The sequence below is a fragment of the Panthera leo genome, chromosome C2 (assembly GCF_018350215.1).
Source record: "Panthera leo isolate Ple1 chromosome C2, P.leo_Ple1_pat1.1, whole genome shotgun sequence".
Taxonomy (NCBI): domain Eukaryota; kingdom Metazoa; phylum Chordata; class Mammalia; order Carnivora; family Felidae; genus Panthera; species Panthera leo.
Genome location: NC_056687.1, coordinates 4074252 through 4101531, shown reverse-complemented (window position 1 = coordinate 4101531; position 27280 = coordinate 4074252). Strand labels below are relative to the sequence as shown.

General features: G+C 56.9%; 1 protein-coding gene and 1 long non-coding RNA gene across 4 annotated transcripts in view; one reads left to right on the top strand and one right to left on the bottom strand.

Annotated features, from left to right (window-relative positions):
• Positions 1–20670, bottom strand: part of PRDM15 (PR/SET domain 15) — a 65686-nt gene extending 45016 nt beyond the window's left edge. For 2 of the 3 annotated variants that reach the window (XM_042954507.1, XM_042954509.1), the window contains exon 1: positions 20622–20670. The gene's annotated coding sequence lies outside the window, so the exon portion shown is untranslated. Of the gene's footprint in view, positions 1–9761; positions 9989–20621 lie in introns of those variants that run through there. The other variant, XM_042954508.1, reaches the window with a different exon arrangement.
• A 173-nt stretch (positions 20671–20843) lies between these two features.
• LOC122229423 lies at positions 20844–26756 on the top strand. Its single transcript, XR_006206987.1, has 3 exons — positions 20844–21447; positions 22150–22269; positions 25599–26756. It is a non-coding gene; the product is annotated as an uncharacterized LOC122229423 (long non-coding RNA).
• The last annotated feature ends 524 nt before the right edge of the window (positions 26757–27280 follow it).

Here is a 27280-nt window from a genome sequence, read left to right as displayed (position 1 = left end):
TGAGCTTTTTTGCCAAAGCAAGTTTTGAAGACCAACCCTGTCGAAGGTTCCTCAAACTTGTGCGCGGACCTTATGTTGGGCTTTAAAGGCACCAAGCAGCGAGATCCCCTCTACTGTAATGAGGCTGGGGGCTTTGAGAGGTTTCCTCCCCTAAAATAATGTTTTTTAATAAAAGCGATTGATTGTAATGGCCTCTAGATTAGGAAGTCTTTCTGAACTCGGACTTTCCATCTTTTTTATACTAGCCACGGGTTTCCATTTGTAAAGTACAAGGGTCACCATTTTTAAGAGCTGGTTTCACATTGTCACCTCCATTTCTCTTTCCTCCTTCACTGGACTGTGAATTCCTCAAGGGCAGTTAAGTCTAGGACAACCTCTGTCTTCCTTCAGCCGCTAATGGGTGCCTGACAGCCAGGCACACCCACGAGCAACACACAGCACAGAGGACGAGAACGTTCCAGACCTCCAGCAGACCAGTCACTTCTTCGGTCTCCTGTCGGGCGTGTGAGGTCAGGCAGCAGAGGCGAGGCCCCCCACTTATTTGAGGGATGATCTGGACACGTTAATTCTAGGGCCCAGATCCTCTGACCTACAAAATGGAAATAAAAATGTTCCCCACATGGAAAGACCTGCACTCTGGAAACCACAAACCATGGATGAGAGAAACTGGAGAGGTCACAAATGGGAAGACCTTCCTCACGAGCCACAACAACAAGCACTGTCGAACCGTCTACACAGCCCGAAGCAGTCGGGAACGTGCGAATTGCACATTCAATGCAATCCTATCAAAATATCACCAGCATTTTTCACCGAGCTAGAGCAAACAATCGTGAACTGTTTAGGGAACCACAATTCCCCCCGCCCCCCAAACAGCCAGAGCAACCTTGAAAAAGGAAAAGTAAGCTGCAGGTACCATAATCCCAGATTTCAAGACATACTACGGAGCTGTGGTGATCAGAACCGTATAGCGATGGCACAAAAGGAGACATGCACAGATCGACGGACCGGAAGAGAAGGCCCACAAATAAACCCACAATTATAGGGTCAACTAATCTTCAACAAAGCAGGAGAGAATATCCAATGGGAAAGAGACAGTCTCTTCAACAAAGGGTGCTGGGCAATCTGGACAGCAACATGCAGAAGAATGAAACTGGACGACCTTCCCACACCACACACAAAAATGAACTCAAAATGGATGAGAGACCTGAAGCCATAAACATCTAGAAAAGAGCACAGGCCGTATTGTCTCTGACACTGGCCACAGCAACACTTTTCTACATGTGCCTCCTGAGGCAAGGGAAACAAAAGCAAAAAGAAACCCCTGGGACTACATCAAAATAAAAAGCTTCTACAACGGCAAAGGAAACAGGCAACAAAACTAAAGGGCAACCTACAGAACGGGAGAAGATACCCAGTAACAGGTTAGTGTCCAAAATATATAAAGAACTGACATAACTCAACACTCAAAAAACCAAATAATCCAGTTAAAAAATGCACAGAATATATAAACAGATGTCTCCAAAGAAGACGTCCAGATGGCCAACAGACCCATAAAAAGATGCTCAAAATCACTCATCAGGGAAATGCAAATCAAAACCACAGTGGGCTGTCGCCTCACACCTGTCAGAAGGGCTAAAGTAAAAAACGCAGGAAACAACAAGCGTCGGTGAGGATGTGGAGAAAAAGGAACCCTCGTGCACTGCTGGCGGGAATGCAAACTGGTCTCCAGGAGAGTCTGGAAGTGCCTCAAAAAATTAAAAACAGAATTACCATATGATCCAGTAATTCCACTACTGGGTATTTATCCAAAGAATATGAAAATACTAACTTGAAGGGATACGCATCCCTATGTTAACTGCGGTATTATTTATAATAATCAAGGCACAGAAGAAACCCAAATGTCCATCGGCTGATGTGGTGTTTATGTATACATGCATATATATTTATATGCATATACATACATACGTATATAGATATATACATATGCAATGGAATATTAGCCATAAAAAGAATGAAATCTTGCTATTTGCAATGACACGGGTGGACCTAGAGAGTATATATAACGTTAAGTGAAACAAGTCAGAGAAAAACAAATGCCGTTTGATTTCACGCGTACATGGAATTTAAGAAACAAAACGAACAAAGAACAAAAGACAAACCAAAGCACAGATTCCTAATGACAGAGGACAAACTGATGGTCACCGGGGGGGGGGGGGGGGGGGGGGGGGGGGGGCGGGGGTAGAGACAAACGGGATGGGGATTGAGGGGACGCTTAGATGCCTAGCACTGAGTAACGGATCGAACTGTGGGATCACTATACTCTACGGCTGAAACTGATACAACACGTTAACTATACTAGAATGAAAATAAAAATTCTTTTTTCAATGTTTCAATCAGAGTTCAAGGAAAACATCTCTGTTTTAAAAACTGTTTATGGGGGAGGGGAAGGGGGGAAAAGGGAGGGAGGCAAACCATAAGAGACTCTTAAAAACTGAGAATAAACTGAGGGTTGATGGGGGGTGGGAGGGAGGGGAGGGTGGGTGATGGGCAGGGAGGAGGGCACCTGCTGGGATGAGCACTGGGTGTTGTATGGAAACCGATTTGACAATAAATTTCGTATTTATTTATTTTTTTTTAATAAATTTCATATTAAAAAAATGCTTATTTATTTATTTTGAGGGGGGCGGGCAGGGAAAGAGGGAGAGAGAGGATCCCAAGCAGGCTCTGCGCCATCAGCAGAGAGCCTGACGTGGGGCTTGGACCCACGAACCGTGCGATCGTGACCTGAGCCGACATCAGGAGTCGGATGCTCAAACGACTGAGCCAGCCAGACGCCCCTAAAATAAATGTGTTCTAAAAGAAATGCACACCTCGTGCAGTTTTGGGGGGAGCAAAAAGTACGATACCCCCAGCACGCACCACACACACAAATTCCTCTCCTCTCCCGCTTCCTCCAGCCCCCGTTAAGCCAACCCAGCACACCCTTCCTGTGCCCCCACCTCTTGTGCGGGCCCCTCTGTGCTGTCAGGTTCCCTCTTGGGAAAGCGTGCCTCCCGAATGCCCATTTCACGTGGCCTCTGCCCCATTTCTATCCCCAGCAGCTTGAAGAATGAAAATGCAACGTCCACATGGGAACTCACATTCGCCAAACACACGTTTACTTGAGCTGAGACGAGAATTTCAAACTTCACTGTGGAAGAGTGAGTCAGCGACGAGGAAACAAGGCAGGGGCATGGGATTTCCAACTTGCCTTTAAAGGGCCAAGGATCAATACCCAGGGCGTTTATTTTTTCCAAATCTGTATTTTCTCCTCCTGGGAGCACCCACTTAAGGGAAAAAAAGGTGTCTCCCATGGCCCTGGCAAGTGTAACTCAGGGCTTCCTGGCTGACGGGTACCGTGGGTGTGGTCGGGGGCCGATCTGGAACGGGGGCAGCAGCTGGTCACCGAGCAGAAGGGGAAGAGGGACGAAGAGGCAGAAGAAACGCGTGGAAATCTGCCTTAACGAGTTCCTGGAGCGCCCCTAGGAGCCTCACAGCCCGTCTGCCTGCAGGCTCTGTCACAACCCGCGAAGGTCCCGCAAAGGCAAGGGCAGGCTCTGAAGAAGCTGCTGGAAGCTGCAGGATCGCGGCAGGCAGAACACGGGGTCCCCACAGAACGTGTCAGAATCGGGGCGCCCAGACCAGGGTGCCTCCCTCGGGCTAGGTCCACCGAGCCCGGGGGGCTGCCTGTCCCCTGGCGGCGCCCCCCTCTGTTCTGCTCCCCTCAAAGGAGGCGAAGCAGACTGTCTCCTGTCCGGAGTGTCCCCAAAGAAGTGGCCCCTCCAAGCATACCTGCTGGGAGAGAAACCCAGCCGACTCGGCTTTAGCAACGGCCGCAGGGAGAAAATGAGAGCGGGCAGGAACAACGGGAGGCTTTAGCCTTTGATTACACTGGGTCTTCGTACACCCAAATGTTCGAGGCCCTGGAAAGAACATCCTTGATGAGTAGCATCTGATCCCTGAAACACAGCCTCTAAAATGGTTCCTTAAAGCCAAGAGAATGGGTCACGGCCACCCTGGACAGCAAGTCAGGCCTGAAGCAAGGGGGCACCTTGCAGCCTGCGCTCTCTTCCCGAAACCCCCTTAGCGCTCGGAGCGTTCCTTTGTACCTTGTCCCAGCCAAGCCCAATCTCCGGACGTCCACGGCATGTGAGAAACCCCAGACCGAGGATTTGTAGATAGTGTTTCAGGGAAAATGACCAAAGACGCTGAGTGTGAGATCTGGCCACTGTAACCAATCCTGGGAAAACTGACCTCACGTCACTGATTCTCCAAGTGTGGTCCCCTGGACCGGCAAACCGCAGCACTGGCAGCAGCTGGGAATTTCTGAGAAATGCAAATTCTCGGGGCCCATCCCCAGACCTGCTGAAGCAGACCGTCGGGGATGGGTCCTCGCACGTCGTGTAGACGAACCTCCAGGTTATTCTGACGCACCTCAAGTCTGAGCGCCTCAAATCTTTCTAGCGCATACACGACCCCTACTGCATGAACCGACGGACCACGGCTGCGGTCACCGGGAGACCACAGTAATAGCAGCAGGAAACCAAATTTATCACGAACGTCAGTTGGGCTCAGACCAGGATTACCTGCATGTAAGGGGGGGCGGGGGTAGGTGATCTCGGACCAATGTTCTCTGTGGTAACTGGAGTTCACAGGCGGGCCCCAGTGATGCCAGCTGTTAAAAGCAGCCTTGAATGCAGAGAAAGAGGATCTCTTTTGCATTGTTGGTGGGAACGCAAGCTGGTGCAGCCACTCTGGGAAACAGTACGGAGGTGCCTCAAAAAACTAAAAATAGAACCACCCTACGACCCAGTAATTGCACTACTAGGCATTTATCCCCAGGATACAGGTGTGCTGTTTCGAAGGGACACAGGCACCCCCATGTTTACAGCAGCACTATCGACAACAGCCAAAGTATGGAAGGAGCCCAAATGTCTACCGATGGATAAACGGATAAAGAAGATGTGGTATATATATACATATATACAATGGTGTATTACTCAGCAATCAAAAAGAAGGAAATCTTGCCATTTGCAACTATGTGGATGGAACTGGAGGGTATTATGCTAAATGAAATTAGTCAAAAAAAAAGACAAATATCATAGGACTTCACTCATATGAGGACTTTAAGAGACAAAACAGATGAACATAAGGGAAGGGAAGCAAAAACAATATAAAAACAGGGAGGGGGACAAAACAGAAGAGACTCTTAAATATGGAGAACAAACAGAGGGTTACTGGAGGGGGTGTGAGGGGGGGATGGGCTAGATGGGGGAGGGGCATTAAGGAATCCACTCCACGGGGCGCCTGGGTGGCTCAGTCGGTTGAGTGTCCGACTTCGGCTCAGGTCGTGATCTCGCGGTCCGTGAGTTCGAGTCCCGCGTCAGGCTCTGTGCTGACAGCTCGGAGCCTGGAGCCTGTTTCAGATTCTGTGTCTCCCTCTCTCTCTGACCCTCCCCGGTCCATGCTCTGTCTCTGTCTCAAAAATAAGTAAACGTTAAAAAAAATTAAAAAAAAAAAAAAAAAAAAAAAAGGGAATCTACTCCTGAAATCATTGTTGCACTAGATGCTGGATAATGTGAATGTAAACTTAAAAAAATAAAAAATTAAAAAAAAAATCTAAAAAGAAAAAAGAAAGCAGCCTTGAGGAAGAAGACTCAAGTTCGGACCCGGCATACCCCCGTCTCAAGCTGAATCCTAAGCTACAGTAAAGAGAATGCTGGTACTGGGGAAGGGACAGACCCACAAGTCAACGGAAATCGAGAAACACACCCGCACAAATGTGTTCAACTGGTTTTTGACGAACCCGTAAAAGCAATTCACGAAGGAAGGACAGCCTTCCCAGCAAGCGCGCGTGGCGGTGGGGGAGGCAATGAACTTCACTGTCACACCTTACACAAGAATTAAGTCATAATGGGTCCCAGACTGAACGCATAGAGTTGTAAATGTTTTAGAAAAACATGGGAGGAAATCGTTGAGATCTAGGGTAGGCAGTTTTTAGACTTGTCACCAAAAGAGTAGTCTATAAAAAGAGAACTAATTGGACTGTATCAAAATTTGAAGTTCTGCTCTAGAAAAGACAGTGTGAAGAGGGTAACAAGACCAGCTAAAGACTGAGCGGCGGCGTCACAAACCCCACGTCCCTACCCGGGACGCGCAAAGTCCTCTCAAAACCCAACGGTAAGATGCGAGCCATCCAATCAGTAAATGGGCAAAAGACAGGAAAAGACACTTGACCGAAGAACATGTATAAACCACAAACGAGCACAGGAAGAGATGCCCAACCCCGTGCCAGGGACACGCGGGGCAACACGTCACCAAGAGGGGCGGAAATGCTGCGGGATGAGGGAAGCCTGGGCGCCCTGTGCGGCTGGCGGGGGCGGGGAGAGCCTTCCGCCCGTGACCCAGCCCGTGGGCACTTGTCCCAGAGAAATGAAGATTCCCCGCCCCCCCGCCCCGCCACAAACCCTGCACACGACCGTTCACAGTAGCTTTATTCCTCACAGCGCAGACTGGAAGTGACCCCCTGGCCCTCAGCAGGGGACCGATCTGTCCACCCACACCCTACACCCATCTGCACCGAAAAGGACTCGGGTATGGACATGCACAACAGGTGCTGGAGGGCTCTCCAGAATGGCGCTAGGGGGGACACGCCAATCCCAAAAGGTCACATGCTGCGTGACCTCGTTTATTTAACCTCCCTGAGGTGACGAAATACACAGATGGGAACCAGAGTGGTGGCTGGTGGGGGGAGGGACGGCGGGGGGGGGGGGAGGGGGCTGGAAGGGGACGGCAGGGGGACCCTGTGGGGATGGAGGGCCGGTACCCACGCGGTGACACCGGCACCACCCTGGATGTGACCCCGCACTGAGTTCCACAAGGGGTCACCACTGGGGATCTGGGTAAAGGGCAGACTTTCTCACGACTGCATGGGAACCTACAATTATCACAAAAGTTCAATTAAAAAGTGATAGGAAGGGAGGGGCGCCTGGGTGGCTCAGTGGGTTGAGCATCCAGCTCTTGATTTTAGCTCAGGTCACGATCCCAAGGACGTGGGATCGAGCCCCGAGTCGGGCTCCGCGCTGAGCCCGGAGCCTGCCTAAGAGTCTCTCTCTTCCCCTCTGCCCCTCCCCTCACTTGATTGGCTGCCTGGGACACGGCCAAACACAGTCCTCTCTTGCCCTCCCTGAGCTGCTCTGCCCTGGGGATTCTTCCTCCAGAGCACCCACGTCTTGGCTCTCCAGGGGCCCAGCCCCCACCCCTTCTCACCTCCCCCCTGGCAAGACCCCTCCCCAGGCAGCCGCACCCACTTCCGGGGCCCACGTGAATACCACGTGCGTGTGGGTAACTCCTGGGAGACCCGCGTGGATTTCCAGCTGCCCCCCCGACATCTTCACATGGAGGCCACAAGCAGCCGAACGTGCCGGAAACGAGCCCGGCACCATTCCTGGCTTCCGTGCCCAACGTGGCCCTCCTGTACCTCCCGAATCTCAGAACATGGTTGTCGGACACCTGGTCTCACCATCCCCCACCCCCCCCCGTGGTCCCCCTGCCCCAGGGCCAATGGTTCAGGAACCCTACCTGCAGCCTCCACCCCCTCCCTTGGCCATGTCCTACCTTCTCCCTCGTGGAGGGCGCAAGGGCCTCCGGAAGGCCCTTCCTGCTCCTTCCTGGCCAGCAAAACCATTGTCCACACTGCAGAGGGGGACTCTAGAACTTGAACCCGGTCATGTAACTTGCCAGCCTGAAAGCTGATGGCTTCCCACCACCCCCGGGACAAAACCCAAGGCCAGCAGCCTCCTCTGCCCACCTCGCCCTCGTTGACTCTCTCGGGCCACGGTGGCCTCCATTTAGTTCCCAGAAACACCAAGCTGCTTGCTGCCTCCAGGCCTCCCGCATGCTGTTCCCTGTGCCTGGGGACAGCTTAGCTTAATGGGCACGTCTTCGGGGAGGGTTTTCCTGGTCCACCTGTCCAGATTCGGGCCTTGTGACACTTTCTAAAAAGCACCCTGCAATTTTCCTTCACCACACTTTTGACCACTGAGATCACCTGGGTTATTTATCTGCTGGCAAGAGCCACCAGCTTCACTCAGCCCCACACAGGCCCGGCACGGGGTGGGATGACGACCGCTACCAGAATCGGCCACTTCTCTGGGGCGTCCCCGCGCCCCCCCGCCCCCAGCTGTGGACCCAGGTCCCCTCCTGGGGCGTGGCCTGCCTCTTCGTTTGCGTCCTCTGAGCCACCCGCCCAGCACAGGTCCTGCCCTTCCAAGATGGAGCCGGGGCTCCCCTTCCAGACACCTTCCTCCCCGTCAACCACTCTCCCGAAATCCCGAAATGAAGTTGGCCCTTCCTACGAAGCCATCACGTGAAGCTGCCACAAATCAGGGACGATGTCTGGGTATCTTTTTTAAACTTGATTTACCCGCTCCCTTTTCTTATGTACCACGTACACCATTTGCCTCGAGACCGGTAGAGCCTCGAGAGCTTCTGGCTGGGTTCCTCGGTGCCTCTCGGTAGTTAAGAGTTGTCTGGAAAGGGTCAAATGCTTCGTTTGTAAGACTTGTGCCAGGAAGCTCGGAAGTCTGGGGAGAGCAGCAATGAGAGGTGGAAGAGATTCCCCACCTTCCAATCAAAAGTGACTCTAAGTGCTCGCCTCACTTGCTCAGTATTGACAGAGCACCTGCTCCGACGACGCCCCCCTCGGCCAGGACTCCGGGCCCGCCCGCTCCGTCTTGCCCCCACGCAGCCCAGGCCCAGAGAGGTCCTCCTCTGGGGGAGGCCCCCAGGGCTGGCCTGTCTCTGCTCTCACAGGGCTCCCGCCCTCCCTCCCTCGGACTCTGAGCCGATTGAAGGGTTTCCAGCTTCTAAGGGGTGCCTGGGGGGCTCAGTCGGCTGAGCGTCCGACTTCGGCTCAGGTCACGATCTCACAGTTCGTGGGTTCGAGCCCCGCGTCTGGCTCTGTGCTGACAGCTGGGATCTTGGAGCCTGCTTCTAATTCTGTGTCTCCCTCTCTCTCTGCTCCTCCCCTGATCTCTCTCTCTCTGTCTCTCTCTCAAAAATAAATAAACATTAAAAAAAAATTTTTTTTAATGATGGGTTTCCAGCTTCTTGAAAGACAGTTTAAACATAATCTGTGATGGTGTAGAAATCTTGCAAACTGATAATGCTGTCACAGGACACGGCAGCTTCTGAGGCAAGTGGCTAGAGCCTGTGAGGACATTTCATCAGCTCAAACAAGGCGATGTCCCTCTCTTGCCCAGGTACTCCAGGGCACCCCCGATGTAAAGGCCTGCTCTATCTGGGGCTAGTGGAACAGGTATGAGCCCTCTCCCCCTCCGCAAAATATACAGGACAGGGGCACCCCGGAGCCTGCTGGAAGGAAGCCTGGAAGGGCCGGTGTGCAGGATCCAGATTTGGCTAAACATACACATCCTCACCCTTCACTTCCGGAGACACTGCTCGGCCCCCCGGGGAAACCCTACACGCTGGCTTCTCACTACCAACGGGGGAAGGTCTGAACGGCGTGCACCGGCTTGCCCCGTGGTTTCCAGGCGGGTCTACCCCACCGTTCTGTACAGAACTTGTTTGGGTGACTTGTGCTCCTCTGCCCAGAGCCGCACACACACAATCGTGGGGGGCCCGGTTGGCTTGTGCTCCGAATCTGGCCTCGGGATCAGAACTGGCCCGTCTGTTCCTGACGCCAAGAGGGATTGCCTCACCTCCTTGAGCCGGACCAGGCTGGGCCCCTGGAATGCAGCCGGGAAGGAAGAGAAATCTGCAGGCGCCAAGGCTCCTAAAACTGAGATAAGATAAGAAAGAGAAACAAAAAAACCCAGCTCGCTCAGGACTGCACTTAGGCGAACTTAAGGACTAAGCATAGATCAGGCACAGGCAGCATCTATGGCCCTGGAGGGAACACATGGTTGGAAGCCTCGCCTGAGGGGAGGGGGCTCTGCCCAGGACCCTCGGTGGGGACCCCAGCCCACGGCGGGGCTTCCCCAGCCCGGAGGCTGGATGTCGTGAGCACCTGATCTGAGGTATGAACCCTTCTCTGCTCTTCTCTGTACTTCTCCCCTCTTGTCGCTACAGCTGTTTAATTCCGCACTTTCCTTTCCCTTCTAATTACTAAAGTTTTCCTCCGCAGAACCAAAGTGCCGCGATCGTGAGCTACTGTCATTCAGGGCACCCGCCAGGGCCCATCCCAAGGCCACAAATGTGTACGGGGTCCACGCACAGTGGCAGGACAGCACCTAACCAGCCACGTTTCTCTGACGACGGTCGCGGCTCGGCCACCGCGCCCCAGCCGGGCTGCGGCCCCCGGTGGGAAGGGGACCGGTTCCACGGTTGCCAACGCGCATCACCCAGGACTCTGGGATGCGGAGAAGACGTCCCCCCGCCACCCTCAGCTCGGGTCCCGAGCTGGCACAGACCACACGATTCAGGTTTCCTCCGGGAAACAGGTCCGTGCGGAGGGTCCCGCAGGTGGGGAAGAAAAGGGAGCAGAGCTTCTGCGTAACCTCAGGACACGTGAGCGGGCTCTCTTTAAAAAGACTCCTTAAGATACGCGTTTCACTCTTCTGGGTCCCTCATACAGGGGGGCTCGCACGGTATTTGTCCTTTTGTGTCTGGCTCACGTCACTCGGCATGAGGTCAAGGCTCCCCCCCAACCCAGCAGGTGTCAGGTGTCCCCTTTGGGGCTGAACGCCCTTCCCTGCACGCGCAGGCTGCATTTTGCTCGCCCGTTCATCCGCCCGCGGACACGTGGTGTGGTCCCACCCCTCGGCCCCCGCGGAAGACGCTGCCGTGAATGTGGGCACGCCAGCACCTCCTCGAGGCCCTGCTTTCCATTCTTTTGGGCGCAGACCCGGAGGGGGAGCTGCTGGATGGCAGGGGAAGTCTGCTCGATGCCCCGAGGGGCCGCCAGCCGGAGGCTCCCAGAGCGGAACGGTGCCCGAGGCTGCTGACTGCTCTACACCCTCCCAGCACCCGCTCTGCTAGTCAGAGTCGCCATCCCCGCGGACACGAGGCGGAGAAAGATGACCTTTCACTGTGCCCTGCAGAAGCACTGATGTAGGAAAAGCAACCGGCGGTGAAGCGTCGCAAGATGAAAACATCACAATGTGCAAATGCATGCAGCTAAAAATAACTCAAAGGAAGAGAGGTGTTTTCAGGGAGGTTGTTGACGTAAGCGTGCGATGGAGATGCCCTCTGGTTTGCTGGCTTGGCTGGGCCCTCCCTGTGACTCCTGGGACCATTCAGACGACAGGGAGACGGGTACGGGAGCCAGGGGACGGCGTCCTGGGAGCCCCTTATGGTCGGGGACAACTTGACGGCGTCATTTCAGTGTCCAGGGCAGCGCCCCCCGGGGGGAAAGAGTGAGCCGCACACAGTACCCTGGGAGCTGTTTGTGTTACGTTTTGAAATTCAATTCTAGAAACACAGGAAATTTCAAAAAGAACACAGAGGGACCCCGATTACCCTTGACCCCGCTTTCCCCAACGGCCGTATCTTACGTCACCGCGGATGACATCAGAACTCTCACGTGACCACAGCACGTTATCAACCCCAGGAAGGGTTTTGCGTGCGCGAGAAGCTCGATTCGTCACAGGGGCACATCCGTGCCACCCCCCTCACAATCAAGACGCGGGAGGGGAGGCCCGTTCCGTCAGACAGAAGACTTCGCAGGCGCGTACCCCGCCCCCCCCAGTCACACCCCCTCTGCCCCGGCATCCCTCACCCCTGCCAGGCGCGAATCCGTTCTCCACCTCTGTAATGCTGTCATTTGAAGGGCTTAGTACAGATGGGAGTCCTACGTGATGCGACCGCTGGCGACTGGCCTTTGTCTTCACTCAGCGAAGTGCCCTCCAGGTCCATTCGGGCTGTCACGCGGATCAAGGGCATCCCTTTTTCACTGCTGCGTAATTCTCCGCGGGTGTGTGACACAGCTGGCTCAACCGCCCACCCACCGGGTTCCCCCCCACTCGGGGCTGTTACAGATCAGGCCGCTTTGAAGAATGGTGCGCAGGTTTTCTGTGGACTCGAGCCGTCGCTTCTCCAGGATGAATGCCCCGGAGAGCAATGAGTCAGACTGGGTCGCCTACGGAGTGGATGCGTTGTCTGGTAAGAAGCTGCCACGGGGGCCCCGTTTCTCCGCACCCTCACCCGCGCGTGGGGCCGTCACACGTTCACTTTAGCCGCTCTCAGCGCCGTAAGCTGGCATCTCACCACGGTTTCAATCTGCACGTCCCCGCTGGCTAACGAGAGCGACGGGTGCCGTCCGTAAAGCCTCAGTAAGGCGTCCCCTCACATCCGCCGCCCATTTTCTCGGACCCTCTGGCTTGGCTGGTTGGTCTGTTTCTATTGTTGTGTTCCGAAGCTTCCCGGACGTCCGGATCCCGTCAGACGCGCGGCTCGCGGCCCGTTCTCCCTCCCGACAGACTGCTTTTCGCCCTCCCAACGGGGCGTCTGCAGAATGAAGGTTTTCAAGTGGGCCAAGGGCCACTTACGAACTCTGCCTTCTACGGATTATGCTTTGGGGTCACGCTGGACACCCGTGTGCCAAGCCCCCGGCCCCCAGATGTCCTCCTAGGTTCTTAGGAAAGTCTCACAGCTTCACACGTTAAAGTGCATTACGCAACTTGAGTTAGTTTTTGCATCAGATGTGAGGTCAGGGTTCATTCTGCCTTCAGACGAGCATCTGAGTCAGCACCACGGAGCTGCTCCGCACCTGTGCCCCAAACCGGCGGCCCTACGTGCGTGGGTCTGCGTCTAGGTTCTCTCTGCTGTCCCCACCGCCCTCTGCGTCCGTCCCTCGGCCACCACCGCACTCGGTGGACCGCGGTCGTTACCACAGTCTGGAGCAAGCCTTGCAACAGGGGAGGGCGTTTCCTCTCACGCAACTGTTCTTGAAAATTATTTAAGCCGTTCCCATTTCCTTTACTTTCTCTATACATTCTACAACAATATCGCTTCTCGGCCTTTTGGCTAAGATCAAGCGTAGTATACATTCTACAACAACCTTGCCTTCATCTACACGAAATCTCGCTGGGATTCACACGTGTGATTGTGGTAACGTTGTAGTTCACAGAACCTACCCAAAACATTACCGTTTCAATATGTAATTAATATAAGAAAAATGAATGAATTTTTTTCACGCTAAGTCTTAGAAAGCCCGTGTGTGACTCACGTATGTATCCTACCTGCATTTGGACCAGCCGTGTCAAGTGCTCAGCCCTGGTCGAGAGGCCCAGGGGATTTTAAGCAAGAAGGACATCTTCCCACTGGGCACATGACCCGTGAAAATATTAAAAGCAAGAAGGGAAAAGTCACGAACAGGAAAAAGCGGACAAGTAATTGCTAGACAAACACATGCTGCGGAACGGTCCCGAAAGACGGTCTGGGGCGGGGGGTGGGGGTGGGCAGGGGAGTAGTAGGCGGGTAGAGAGGAACTTCGTGGTTAATAAATCTGTGAGACATTGCAGAGTCCCATTCTGGAGTCCTGATACACAACGGCACATTAAAGGCCCTGAGAAGTCCTGCAATAAGAATTTGCTGGAATGTGTTTACGCCGCAGCCTCTGAACTTATTTGGGCAAGAACACTTCTACACACACTGTTTCGCACGCTAGAGAACCTCAGAGAGCTCAGACCGGGTGCGTCAGTACGAGGGAAGGGCCTGGTCCTGCCGTGGGGCACAGGCACCAGGGACTAGGCTGTGAGTCTGGCTCTGTCCTGCACTGGATGTTAGACACTTCGTGTTAGTTATCTCCCCTCTCTGGGTCTCGGTTTCCTCATTTGCACAAGGAGTCCCCTTCTGGCCTGTACAGGTACGATCCGAAAATTCTAGCTCATCATTAGAATCCCATAAAACAGTGGCTTTCTGGCACTTTCCACAGCACAGTCCTCCCCCCCCCCCCCCCCCCCGCCCCAGCCCCAACTATGCTTTTGCTCTGTATATACGTTCCAGAAGCAAGCCTTCAAGTGCCAGAGAGAAGCAGGAGGATGCAGCAATCACGCCTCACTGCTTAGTCCACGCTCGGGAACTTGGCACGGACAATTCTGGAAACTGGTTATAACCTCCGGTTCTCTCCCATCTTCTTCCCCACCATCCGTGACCCTTTGCTCGGTGATTTCCCCAGGCCCTAGGAGCTTTCATTTCTGCACCTTCCCTGAGTCTCCCTCCCCCGCACTCCCACCAGCCGCACTGCCTCACCTCCTCTCTGCCTCCTCCGGTGCCTCCCCCCTCCCCCCTGCCTGTGCTCCCTCTGCCCCAGCATCGCGTCTACAGCCCCAGGCTGTCGCTGTTAATGCCCACGCCCTCTTGCCCTGCCTCGGTGAGCACACCATGGGGACCCAGGATGAGTGTGACAGACCACCACCCGGCCGGGCCCGGGGCTCATCGCCATCCGGGAAACATCTCATCGCTCACAGACTGACTTCCAGGAGCCACTCGATCTGCCCCGCTGGCTCCCCCTCCGGCATCTGCAGGCCGACAGTGGTTCGCGAGAGCAGACGCGGGGAGTCCAGCGCCCCTGTCTGACGTCTTGAAAAGGGACGGACACAGAACACGGGCCTCTGCTGCGGCCACGGGTGACCAGGTCAGTGGGCTCCCAACTTCAGGAGGGGAGCAGCTCCCCGACCGGTACGTGCTTCCAGACGTGGGCCACGGGCCGTGGGGGCAGGAGGGCACGCGAGCGGCGTGGCACAGACCCACAGCGTGAGAACCCACCCGGCCCGGTTCCAGCCACCTCCCAGGGCGGAGTGGAAGGATCTGTCCCGCCTGCCCCTCTCTCCTTCCCTCATCTGAAGTAACTTTCCCCCCACGAGAGGGAGCAGCTACACACACACACACACACACACACACACACACACACACACACTGTGTGTGGAAGCCAGAAGGCAGCCCCTGCCCGTCCCTGCGTCCCGTCGCTAGGTCACTCCTTCCACGGGGGGCCACACTGTCCTGGGGTTTCCTTGGGGTGCACGGGAGGGACGTCTTTTGTGGAGATGTGCCCTCTTTGCAGATGTCTCTACTCGCGTCTCAGACAACAGACGACGGTTTGCCGGGACCCGGCCGTGTTCACTCCACGCAGGGAAGGTAGGACTCCACCGTCCCTCCGCGTCCAACGTCACGGCTGGGACGGCTGACACCTTCTTGGCCGGGCTACCTCTGCACGTGACTCGCTGCCCCCAGAAGCTTTCAGAATTTCTGTCTTACGCCACCGACCTTCGCAGGGGCCCTGGCGCCCTCGCGCTCGGGCCCTCCAGCCTCCGGATTTTCTTCTGTCACTTCTTTGATAACTTCTTCTGTTTTCTCCTCCTGAGCCCGAGTTTCATCGAAGCCAACATCGACACTTCCGATGCTCACGTGTGGTTTTTAAGAGGATTTCTGAGCAAAGAGGGAAGACAGACGTCTGCACTCTGCCCCCCTAAAAATGGGAACCGAGGTAATATCGACTTTCCCATGCGGATCAGAGCTTCGACGGACAGCCCTCACACGGAGACATGGGAGGGTGAGGCCTGCTTCTTAATCGTGGGCCTCGCGGGACACTTTCGAACTGGGCCCCTTGGGAGCGCTGGTGATGAAAAGAACCTCGTGCATCCTCAGGGGAAGGAGGGGAGCTCCGTGGAGAGCAAAGCGGCACAGAACAAAGTCCCGGGAAGCCCGGCGTGCCGGGGAAAGGGGGCCCCGGGGGACGTGTGGACATGGAGAACACAGAATCCACGGACAGGACGGCCGCGGCCTGGTCAGAACGAGGGTTGTGTCAACCTCTGCGCTAACATCGTGCCAACGTTTTGCACCTGGTTTTGGCCACGATCGAAGGCAAACTTACTGTAACTAACGAGCACATGTATTCTTAAGCCACCGAAGCCAAAGGCCTTCGCTTACGCAACACCCGGACCACTCCTCCTCTAAGACAGAGTCTGTCCTGCAGGCACGGTCTCCCCTCCCCACAGACGAGCGGGAAGGGACAGTCCTGCCACATCACCCCGAGCGTTATCCCCGCACGAATCATGATGTAAGGACGGCCGACTCACAGAGGGTTTGCCTCCAGCGACATCAAGGGCATCAATGCCGGTGCCCTGAACCTGCACGACATCCGTGCTCGCGGCCGTAACTGGGGACACGGGTCATGCTGCGGGTCGAGAACAGGCCAGACGGAGCCAGGAAGACGTGGCACAAATGAGGCAGAGATCGGCATCATCCCAGAGAGACCCAAGTCTCAGCCTTACGCAAGCTCGTGGAAATCTGACCCTGCAGGCCCAGGAAGGCGCAGGGGAGGGTCCACAGCGGGGTTCCTTTGGGCTTTATCAGGGTGAGGGGCCCCAGCAGGGCCCCCGCCGTGACCCCAGCCGCCCCCACTGTGCTTCTGCAGGGCTGCTCCACGGCCAGCTGCCGGCCTCGGCGACCCCTTCTCGTTGCCCGTTCTGGAAACTCTTCCTCCGTCTGTCAAACTCCCACCCGATCTTTCAGGCCTCCCCTAACGGCCCCTCCTCCCCGACCCTGTCCGGCCCCACACAGGCACGCCGCACCCACTTTTCCCTGGGAGGCCCCAGGCCACCCCCACCTTCCTCACTGCACACCTCTCTCTGTGGCAGTTTACAGCCCTGCAACGTTCCCGCCAGCCTCCATCTGAGCTCACCCTCAAACGCAAATGTTTTCCTTAATGTCCCCTCCCCCGTGACCTCGAAGGCCCCACTTCTCTTTCTACTGCAAAGCTCCCGGGAAGGACTCTGTCGGCTTCCTCAACTACCGTTCCCTCTTGAACGGGAGGATTCGCTCCCAGGGCTCCACCAAAGCCCTCCCACCAGCCCTGTCCTCGCCTTCCAGCTTGCTGAGCCCAGCCCTCCATCAACGAGGCACCAGCCGTCACACCCTCCCTCTGGAACCTACTTCGCGTCTCTCGGGGCGCCTTCCCAAGTCCCTTTCCCTTCCCGTCCCCTGTCCAAAGCCGCCTCCGTAGGGTGACCCGGGCTGCCCCCTGGTCCCCTCTCCCTCTGGACCCAGCCCCTGCCCCCACGTCGCCTCCCGGGCCCGTGTCCCCGGTCCGTTCCTCGGCCCCGACCCCACCGACCGCTTTGCTGACAACCCGGCACTTAAGCTCACACTGCTCGTCCCTAGTTTTAACAGCCGCAAGGACAGGATTTCCAGCATTTTATAAATATTGGCTTCTTGAAATAAAACCGTTAGGTCGCTCCTCTAAGCACGTCTGCTGGAATCGAAGCGCGACAGCGTGATCTCCACGGCCATCCGTGTACCACGCACGCGAACCAGCTCTCCCTCAACTGTCACCGTCCACGGCCCTTTTGCGTCTGTGACCGCCGCTCCCCTCGCTGCGAGCGGGACGGGACGGCCACGGTTACGGACTCGCGCTCGGCAGGACTCCACGGGGCCACCTGCGGGTGTGCACGTGAACTCAGGCACGCAGGTCCAACCAGGCCAGCTCTTCTAGGCCCGCAGGCTGTGATGGCGTCTTCCGGGTCGGGCCGGGGCTGCGCGAACTGGAGCCCCGCCGACGCCGACGAAATGACAGCACGTGTTCCGGCGAACAGCCATCTGGCAAAGAAGCCACGTCCGATGAGGCGCACAGGCCTTTTCCCCAGTGGGCTGGCCCGCCACGGACAAGTGTGCAGATCCGTTCCCACTCCAGTTCTCTAAGTGTGAGTGCGGGAGCCCCGTTCCACAGGCGTGTGGCCGGGAAGGGAGAGCTCTGTTAGAGCAGCGCCTCCCACGGCCACCATCCTGCCACCGTGAGTGCCACGGGCTCCGTCCGCGTAAGGACGCCTTCCACGTGCTGCAAGCCTGAGGTCTCTGACCCCCAGCGAGGCCACTCCCCCGACACCCCCCCCCCCATCTGTAGGGATCTCTCCCGGGCTGCGAGGGGTAGGACCCCTCTCCAGGATGCCGGTGCGTCAGGAAGGTGAGGACCCGGCCCCTCCCCCGGCCCCCAGACTGGGGCGGTCTCTCCCGCCCCAGACGGAGAGGGGCAGTTGGAAGACGCCGCTGTCTACTCCTCCTCCCGGGGCCCCCACACACCGGTCACCTGCACCTCGGTAATCGGCACCTCCTGTCACCTGCCACGCATTTCCCAACCAAACCTGCAGCGGGGCCTCCTGGCTCTAGAAATATACTTTGTCCTACTTCCTCATTTCCCTCCCGCCTCCACCCTGTTTGTAATGGAATCCTGTCAGGCCCGGATTCCCCACGTGGCCGCCACAGACACAGATCTTGTCCCACCCCTGCTGAAGCCCTCTGTGGCATCCGTCTGGCACTCGGGATAAACTGAGCGGCGGACAGCCCGGGCTCCCCCCCCCCCCCCCCCGCCACACCGCCTCTCCCCCCTGGGCACACGCAGCTGGCTCCACACCGGGCCCTTTACGCGTGCCACTCATCTGCCCCCGACACGCTCACCCCGACCTCCACGAGCACCTCACGGCACTGATCTCAGCCCCAACGCCCCCTGCTCAGACTGCCTGAGCATGCCCCCCCCCCCCACCACAGCCTCCCCCTGCTTCCTCTCCCCTACACCCTCCAACCCCAACCGCTGCCCACCTCACTGAGTGTTACTATTCGTTGTCAACACCTTCCTCTGCCCTCCACAGCGTGGGGCGCGAGAGGCAGGGCCTTCTGGCTTGTCCAACACAACAGGCCCTGGCTGAATAAATCTGTGTCGAACGAACAGCCGGGGAGATGAGGACACATCATGAGCTGTTTCAGGGGAGCCGGGCACGGATCACCCACACCGCACAAACGTGAACAGCACACCGCCAAGTGCACCTGAGTCACTGCTTAACAAACTTAACCTCTGAGACCACGTGTATCAGAAACATTCCTTCCATCTCCCTTAAACGTTTGCAAAACGGGAGGCGCGTTCCTGTCCTGGCTCTCTCCCCAGAGAACGATAGCAAAAGAATGGTGATTAGAAGGGTATCTGAAGCAAACTGAGTTCTTTCTCAACTATAATTACTCCCAGAAAAGGGATCAGCCTTGCAATTGGGGTTGACTGATTGATTGATTGGCCTTCTGGTTAAAAACATAACAATAACGGTCCCTTCTGCTTCCAAAAGAGAATGTAACATTATATTCTTTGTTGGCAACTTTTTTGCCAACGTAGGAATCAAAGAAATCAACAGGGGAAAAAAAAACTCTGTACAAAGGAAGGACTTCGCCGTTTTTCCCTTTCAAAACCCAAACTTCGCAGCTCTATTTCTGAGCCGTTCACCGTAAGGCAGTGATGTCAAGGAAATCGGAAGCCGTGTGGAGCCGTGAAAATATGGAAAACGTGCAGGTCTGAAACAAAATATCTGGTGTGCTGTGTCGGGGAGGGGCGCCTCCCTCCTCACAACACTGCCTACCTCTCCACACTCTCTGGGAGAGTTCTTGCTGTTCCCTGTTAGGGTTCATCACAAAACCAGGGGCTCCCTTACTTTTCATCCTCAAAAATACCTTCGGGAACCAAGCTGAGTTCTCCAAATTTACCTGGTGAATCTGGAGTTTAGGGAAGTGGCTTAAGCAAACGTGGTGTTGTGTTGGTGGCTTTAATCACGTAGACGGGTCCATGTGTCACTGATGTCACACTCCTACCATTTTAACGTGCCCTTGGGGACGGTGGGGGCAATTTCTGAGCATTTGGGGGAGAAACCCCATCCCCTACGCGAAGAGCTTAATAAAGGTAAGCCCGTTACCCTATCAGGCCGGTGGATTTTCCACAGCGAGTTCACTCCTGTCTTCTCTAACCTGACCCTCGCCGCGCACACCTGTCCCTCGCGCGAGAGGCCACATGGCCAGCGCCTCCACCTGTCCGCGCTGGGCCGAGCCGGGCCGGGCCTCACCTGTGCGGCCGGCGAGCCCCTCCCGGGGTCGGCCACCCACCCCGTGTCACCTGCCCAGGGACTTCACTCCCTTCCCTCGGCCACCCAAGGGCTTACGGAAACGGGGAGAGGGGGGAGAGGGGGGAGCGGGGTGCCCTCGGGGGGGGGGGGGGCCCAGGGAACCCCATCGCCCGGACTCCGGGGTCTGCGCTCCTAACCTCCGGGGCGGGGGTCCGGGACCCTCCCCGAGCGCCCCCCGGGGGGCCGGGCGCCAGGACGGGGGGGCCGGGGTGGGGGGATGGGGGCGGTGACATCACGCCGGGCCGTCGGCGGCGAGGGCGCCCGGGGGCGGGGACCGCGGGCCGGGGCCGGGGGCGGAGGAGCCCCCGCGCCGCACCCACGGGCGAGCGCGGCCCCGCGCCCCGCACCCCGCACCCCGCGCCGGCCGGGCCGTGGGCGGCGGGCGGCGGGCTGCGGGCCCGGAGCGCGCGGGCCGCGGGGCGGCGGGGCGGGCGGGCGGGCGGCGCGCAGGGCGATCCCGGAGCGGCTCCGGGAAATCCAGCCGGGTTTTGACTCCGATCGCCCACGGAGCCCGCAGCCGGCGAATGTAACAAAGAACAAGCGGCATGGCGGCTGGACCGGGGCGGGCGGCGGGCGGGCGGGGCCGGGGCGGCGGGCCGGGCGCGGGGCGCGGGGCGCGGGGCGCGGGCCGGGCCGGGCCGGGGCGGCGCGCGGGGGCGGCGGCGGGCGCGGGGCCCCGGGCTTTACCTGCCTGTGGAATGTGCAGAGCGGGCTCGGATCCGGACTCCGGGTTGCGATCCGCTCCGGAAACTGCGCAGCACCGGAAGCCGGGGGGCGGCGGCGGGGCATTGTGGGAGTTGTAGTTCGCGCGGGCGCCGGCGGCGCGGACGGGGGGCCGACGGAGAGCGGGCGGCGTGCACGGGCGGCGGCGGGGCGCGGGCGGCGCGGACCCGGGGCAGCGAGCAGGTCGCGGGCGGTGTGGACGGGGAGTGGGAAAGCGGGCCGCGCGAACCGGGGTTGTGGACCCGGGAGCGGACGGCGGGGGCTGGGCAGCAGGTCGTAAGCTGTGTGGACCGGGAGTGGGAGAGCGGATGATGTGGATTGGAGAGCAGCGAGGCGTGGATGGTGATGCGGGGGGCAAGGGCGGCGTGGACGGAGAGCGGCAGGGAGCAGGCAGTGTAGACCGGGCTTGGGAAAGTGGGTGGTGTGGCTCCCGGAGCGGGCGATGTGGATCGGGTAGTGGGAAAGCGGGCGGTGAAGACAGGAGAGTGGCGAGGCGCCAGTGGTTGATAGAGGAAAAGGGCGGCGTGGACGGAGAGCGGCAGGGGGCAGGCGGCTTAAACCCGGAGTGGGAGAGTGGGTGGCGTGGCGCCGGGAGCGGACGGTGTGGATGGCGAGGCGGAGGGCAGGGGCGGCGTGGATCCGGACCGGCCTGGGAGAAGCGGGGCTGGCTCTGCTGCCCCTTCCCGGGAGGCGTGGCTGGTGTGACTCTGGCAGCGACGCATGACCATTGCAAATATGGATTCCACCCCTGTGCTGCACAAACCCACAGCCCACAGCTCCCGGGGCCCCTGTAAGTCTCTTCTGGTGGCTGCTGGAGCCATAATTTCTTTTGGGGGCGGGGAGACTTGGAAGAAAGGGTCGAATTTTTCTTTAAAACCTGTCTGAGATTTGCTGCCAGGTGGTAGTGCTGAAAGGAGCCAATAGTGTGCCCCAGTCCTCCTGGTCCACTCAGGGAACCCGCCCCGGAGCGCTTACAATGCCCCAACAAGCTGGGGAAGTACCAGGAGGCAGCATCTGGACCCCGCAGGGTGGGCTCTTGAAATACACACCTTGACCCGTGTGATGCTGGAAGGTTTGGGAATACCACCACCCTGGCCAGGGCAACTGAGGCCAGACTGCTCCCTGACTCTCCCCACCCTGGGGGCTCGGTGGCCTGCTGACTGACCTCCATCAAAAGTGCATGCGGGCGGGCGGGCGGGCACCTGGGTAGATCAGTCGGTTAAGCCTCCGACTCTTGATTTTGGCTCAGGTCATGCCCCCCAGGGTGGTGAGATCCAGCCACGCGTTGAGCTCTGTGCTGGGCTTGGAGTCTGCTTAAGATTCTCTCTCTCGCTCTCCTTTTGTCCCTCTCCCCCACTCGCCGGCTCGCTTGCTCTCTCTCTCAAAACAAAACCCCAAAACGTGTGGCCACAGAATGTTAGAAGGGACTAGAGGAGTCTTTTAGTCTCCGGAGCAGAGCAGTAACACTGTCTTCTTCATTTCTGCCTGGCAGAAAGTTCCACTGATAAACTGCAAGAAGGGACAAGCAGATGGAAAAAGAATTTGAAATGGACATCAGACAGGACTCATTTGCCTCCTACACGGGAAGCTCCTAGGAATCAACAGGAAAAAGGTAAAGAACCCAATAGAAAAACGGACAGTTCCCAGTAGAGGAAATACAATGGCTCGGGGCGCCTGGGCGGCCCAGTGGTTAAGCCTCCAATGTCAGCTCAGGTCGTGATCTCTCGGTTGTGGGTTCCAGCCCTGCGTCGGGCGCTGTGCCGAAAATTCGGAGCCTGGAGCCTGCTTCAGATTCTGTGTATGTGTGTGTGTTTCTCTCTCAAAAACAAACAAACATTAAAAAAGTTTAAAAAAAGCAAGCAAGCAGGCATAGTGGCTCTTAAGCTTAAGCAAAGCTCTTCAACTGTACTGCTACAGGAGAAAAAGCAAAGTGGCAGCACAATCATTTTCACCTGTTACATTAGCAGATTGGGCTTTTTTTAAAGCTTAATAGCATCATTTTGAAGAGAGTGTATAAAATGAGCTGTCTCATCCTTTCCTGGTGGGAGAATAATTTGGTATAACCCCCATGGGGGCCCTTGGTTAATATGGAAATTCTAAATGCATAGAGCCTACGGCACGGCAGTCCCACGAGCAGAAATGTGTTCTCAGCTAGACTCACTTGTGTGAATGGGTATGTGTGCAAGCTTGGTGATAAGTGAGGGCCCATCGAAACGGCGTGGCAGGAGGGTAGAAGGCTGAGCGGCTGCCCAGGGAGCAAGCTGAGTGTGGCCCGGGTGCCCCGAGCTTCTGTCTCCGCCCCTCCCTGACAATCTGCAGTGGCTTCCTGATGGCTTGTACTGTGGGGCTGAACCTCAGCCTGCGACGCCTTTCTTGATCATCACCTCCACACCCTTCCCCTGCTCACACCCGCCCCAGCTGTGGATCCCAACCTCCCTCCAGCCCTCTGTTCCTCAGTCACATCTTCAGGGTCTTTTGTACGTATTCCCTCTACCTTGGAATGCTCTCTGGGGGCTTTCCGCCACCATCTACCTCTTCAGCATTCGGGTCTCTGTTCAGTCCCCGAGAGCCGTAGACTGACCCCTGCAGCCTGCAGCTAACGCATACCCCGCGCCTACCCCTGCCCCTCTAGTGACCTCACGGTTCTCGAATGCCCACGTGGCTGGCCGCCGAGGCCTCTGCACATCAAACACGGGTAGGACAGCAGAGCGGAAACCTGTACAAGCGGAAGACCTGACCCCGTCTAAAGCCATTTCTCATGTTGGTTTGTGCAGCACAGGGGTGGAATCGATATTTGCTATGGTCATCGCATCTTCAAAAGAATTCCCAACGGGTTCAGTATATTCCTTCCGTGAAAGTTGGAAGGAATAAAGCTGCCTTTTAAGGCAGATTTATATCCAAGTTTTTTTTAGTGTTTATTTATTTGGGGGGGGGGGAGGGGCAGAGAAAGGGGAGCAGAACGCAGAATCCGAAGCAGGCTCCAGGCTCTGAGCTGTCAGCACAAGAGCCCGACGCGGGGCTCGAACCCAGGAACCGCGAGATCCTGACCTGAGCTGAAGTCCGACGCTTAACTGAGCCGCCCAGGCGCCCCTATATACAGAATTTTAAAGTTTTTTTTTTTTTAAAGAAACTTAAAAAAAAAAACATTGTTTCTGAAAGTGTCAAATTTTATTATTTTTTAAAACGTCTATTTATTTTGAGAGAGAGTGAGTGAGTGAGCAGGGAAAGGGGGAGGGAGAAGATCCCAAGCAGGCTCCGTGCCACCAGCTCAGAGCCTGACATGTGGCTCGAACTCCCAAAACCATGAGATCACAACCTGAGCCAAAATCAAGAGTCGGACACTTAACCAACTGAGCCGCCCAGGCACCCCTCAAATTTTACCCTGAAGAACAAAACAATGCGGAAGCCTTGCCTAAAAAAAAAAAAAAGAAAAGAAAAACCACGTGTAGAAGATGTTCCCTGGGCAGCTTGTGGCCTCTGACTCTGGATAGTGGTATCGCATCAGCGTCCTGTTTCCCAAGCACGACAGCTATTGGGTGTGTGATGTAGAGATGCCGTCCTTCTTGGAAAATGCACTCTGAAGACGTCAGGGTGGGACACGACGTCTCCAGCAATCGATCAGTTGATCGCTAGATGATAGGCAGGCAGAGCGAGTTTAGCAAAGTCGCTGAATCTAGTTGAAGGCTATGTGGGTTATTCTGTAGGTGTGAAATTTTACAAAATAAGTCGGGGGAATTAAAAATAAGTAAGCAATAGAGCTTCCGTTACCCTGAGTGGATTTTCCTAGGGCATAATCACCATGCCCTGTCGTCACTCCTCCCCCCCTCCCCCCCCCCCCCCCCCCGCCTCCACCCCTGCCCCGAGACGATGGTCTCAGCCCAGACACTGGCTGCCTCCCACGTGGACTAACTAACATGGCTCATCAGCCCTGGTTTTTTGTTAGTTGACTCCCTTCATCCTGGACTTCATACGACTAAATATCCCAAGTCACTTCTCTATACTACCTGTAGCTTTTCAGTCTGGCTAAGTGTTGCTCTCCAGATAAAGACAGCAATCTAATCAGCAAGTGACTTAATTCTCACTGTGTGCAAAGCATGGGATGTCACTTGATAGTTTTCTCGCCCATCGCAGGGAGCTGAAAGTTCAGAAAAAGCCGACATCAGGCCGTAAGTCCTTGGTCTCTGCTTTTGACGCAAGGTAGCAGGGACTCACCAGCCAGACAGCCTGGGCTCACATTCTGTTTTCTGCCACTTACCCACTGTGGAATCTTGGGCAAGTTACTTAACCTGTCTGTGCCTCGGTTTCCTAATCTGTAAAGCTGAGGTAGGTCATAACTCACGGGGTTGTCTCAAAGAGTGTTAAGAGTCACTAACCAGCTCTGGCACATAGTAAGTGCTCAGTCAATACACTTACCACCGTTGTGATTCCGAGTCTCTGTCCCGCGTCCGCGTAAAATACCACGCAGCCCAAGGCACCCCAGCATCCAACTTGATAAACGCTGATATCAGCGGTTGAATGCTTGGCACACGCAGGACACAGCGGGACGGTTCGCAGCGTGGAGGGGTGGTGCGGAGCCGGGGTGGGCTGCGCTCTGCGCGTGGAAGTTGGTGCCTCTGGGGCGCCGTGGGACGGGGGTCTGGTCTGGCAGCGTTCTCTTCAGCGCGGGCACCGTGCAAGGCCATCCATCCTGGTATCCGGGCTTCTGTGGTGAGCAGCTTGCCTTTTCTTTTTTTATGCACCATTTGCCGATGCGTATGTCGGGCACTCGGTACTGGTAGGCGACCAAGGTCACAACGGCATGGTTTTGTCATAGCCGTGCCCTCCTTGGCAGGCTCTGTCCCCTGACCCTGCGCCCGGATGAGGGGGGCAGGATGGGCGTAAGCAAACCTGCCAGATGTGCTTATATGGGGCTGGCTGCTGACCCTGGTCCTTGCTCCCTAGGTGCGCTGTCCTGAGCCCTGGGGATACGCCCAGGAGCCCGCGTAGGAGGCCGTGATCTGGGGTCAAGTGACAAGCACGTGGAAGAGGTGCCCCGTGCTCTGCGTCATCCTTGGTGGCCGAAGCTGCTTCGCGGAGCAGGTGGGGTTTGTGTTCGGTTAGGTCATTAGAGCAGGGAGGGGTGCGTGCTGGGGACGAGGGGTGCACATTCACAGCCCGCAGGTGGTTGACGTGGATTAATGTGGGCAGTGTGGCGGGATCGGTAAGAATACAGCGTGTGCCTCAAGGTGACCTGGTAAATCAGGGCAAGGCTGGCCTTCCAGCGAGCACATCTGGTCCAGCGTCAGCACAGAAAGGGCCGTGGTCTCAGACCCCCGGACGCCTTCATCCCTAACAAGACACGTGGCCACCACCTTGCCACGAGCAGAGCTGAGAATCCGAATCCGAGCCCCGGGACGGCTGGGGCTCTGCACAGGTAGACTGTCCCCCTCGACGGCAGAGGTATCAATCATCTGGGCCCCCACTCCGTACCCAGGAGGGCCACCCTGAGAAAAGGTCGGGGTCTGTGCACCAGTTTCCCAAATGCCACAGCACCCGGGCACAGCGGGGAAGCAGCCCAGATGCCTGCAGGGTTCGTGTGGGATCCGTCCATCTGTCTGTGCCCGGCTCCGGCCCCCGCTGCCCCGCCCCACCCGTTAACCACCACGGGCCCCAAGCCAGTGTGACACCATCCGTACTCTGAGCCCCACGCAGGAGCCTGCCCCACACTCTCCCGGATGGGCCTCCGCTGGGGCAGCGAGGACCACAGGAGCCGAGGGATGTATGCAAGACTGCGCCCAGAAGGCTGCGGGGCGTCCTGCAGGGTCACCTCATGCCAGCTTCCGCCCCTGGAGGACCCAGGCTGAGCCGACCCTGACGGGTAGCACCCACAACTGGCCAAGAACAAAGCAAGGGGCGGCAGCAACAAGCGAAGGGCCCACGACTTCTTTCACGCAGCCGACCGCGACGGGCATGGGCACAGACGGCCGAGCACCCGACGGAACGTGACCCGGGGCGCAGCAAACAGAACTCGGTGTTAGGGTTCCGTGTGCACGTTTATTTCTCTCAAAGACCGTTCGTGATCCAGCCACATCTTCCGTGGTTTGGTGCAGGACAGTGACATGGTTTGTTTTTTTTTTTTAATTTTTTTTTTTAACGTTTATTTATTTTTGAGACAGAGAGAGACAGAGCATGAACGGGGGAGGGTCAGAGAGAGGGAGACACAGAATCTGAAACAGGCTCCGAGCTGTCAGCACAGAGCCTGACACGGGGCTCGAACTCACGGACCACGAGATCGTGACCTGAGCTGAAGTCGGCGCTCAACCGACCGGGCCACCCAGGCGCCCCAGTGACGTGTTTTTAAAGTGCTACCGTGGAATACGATCGCCGTCGGGCAGATCCATCACCACGCTCGATCATGAAGCCAGACCCGGCCACGTGCCTGGAAAACCGTGCATTTTCTTCTTTTAAAAGAAAAATCTAGCTTTGATGGGACACTGGGGTGAAACACCACAAGCCTAAATCACAAACGGTACGTTCCCGACCGGCTGGGAGCGGGGTGGACTGGGCAGGGGGGCGCATTCCGGACGCCCCCTCACGCATCCAACGGGAGTGCTGAAGAAAGGGACCCGGAGGGAACCTGAGTT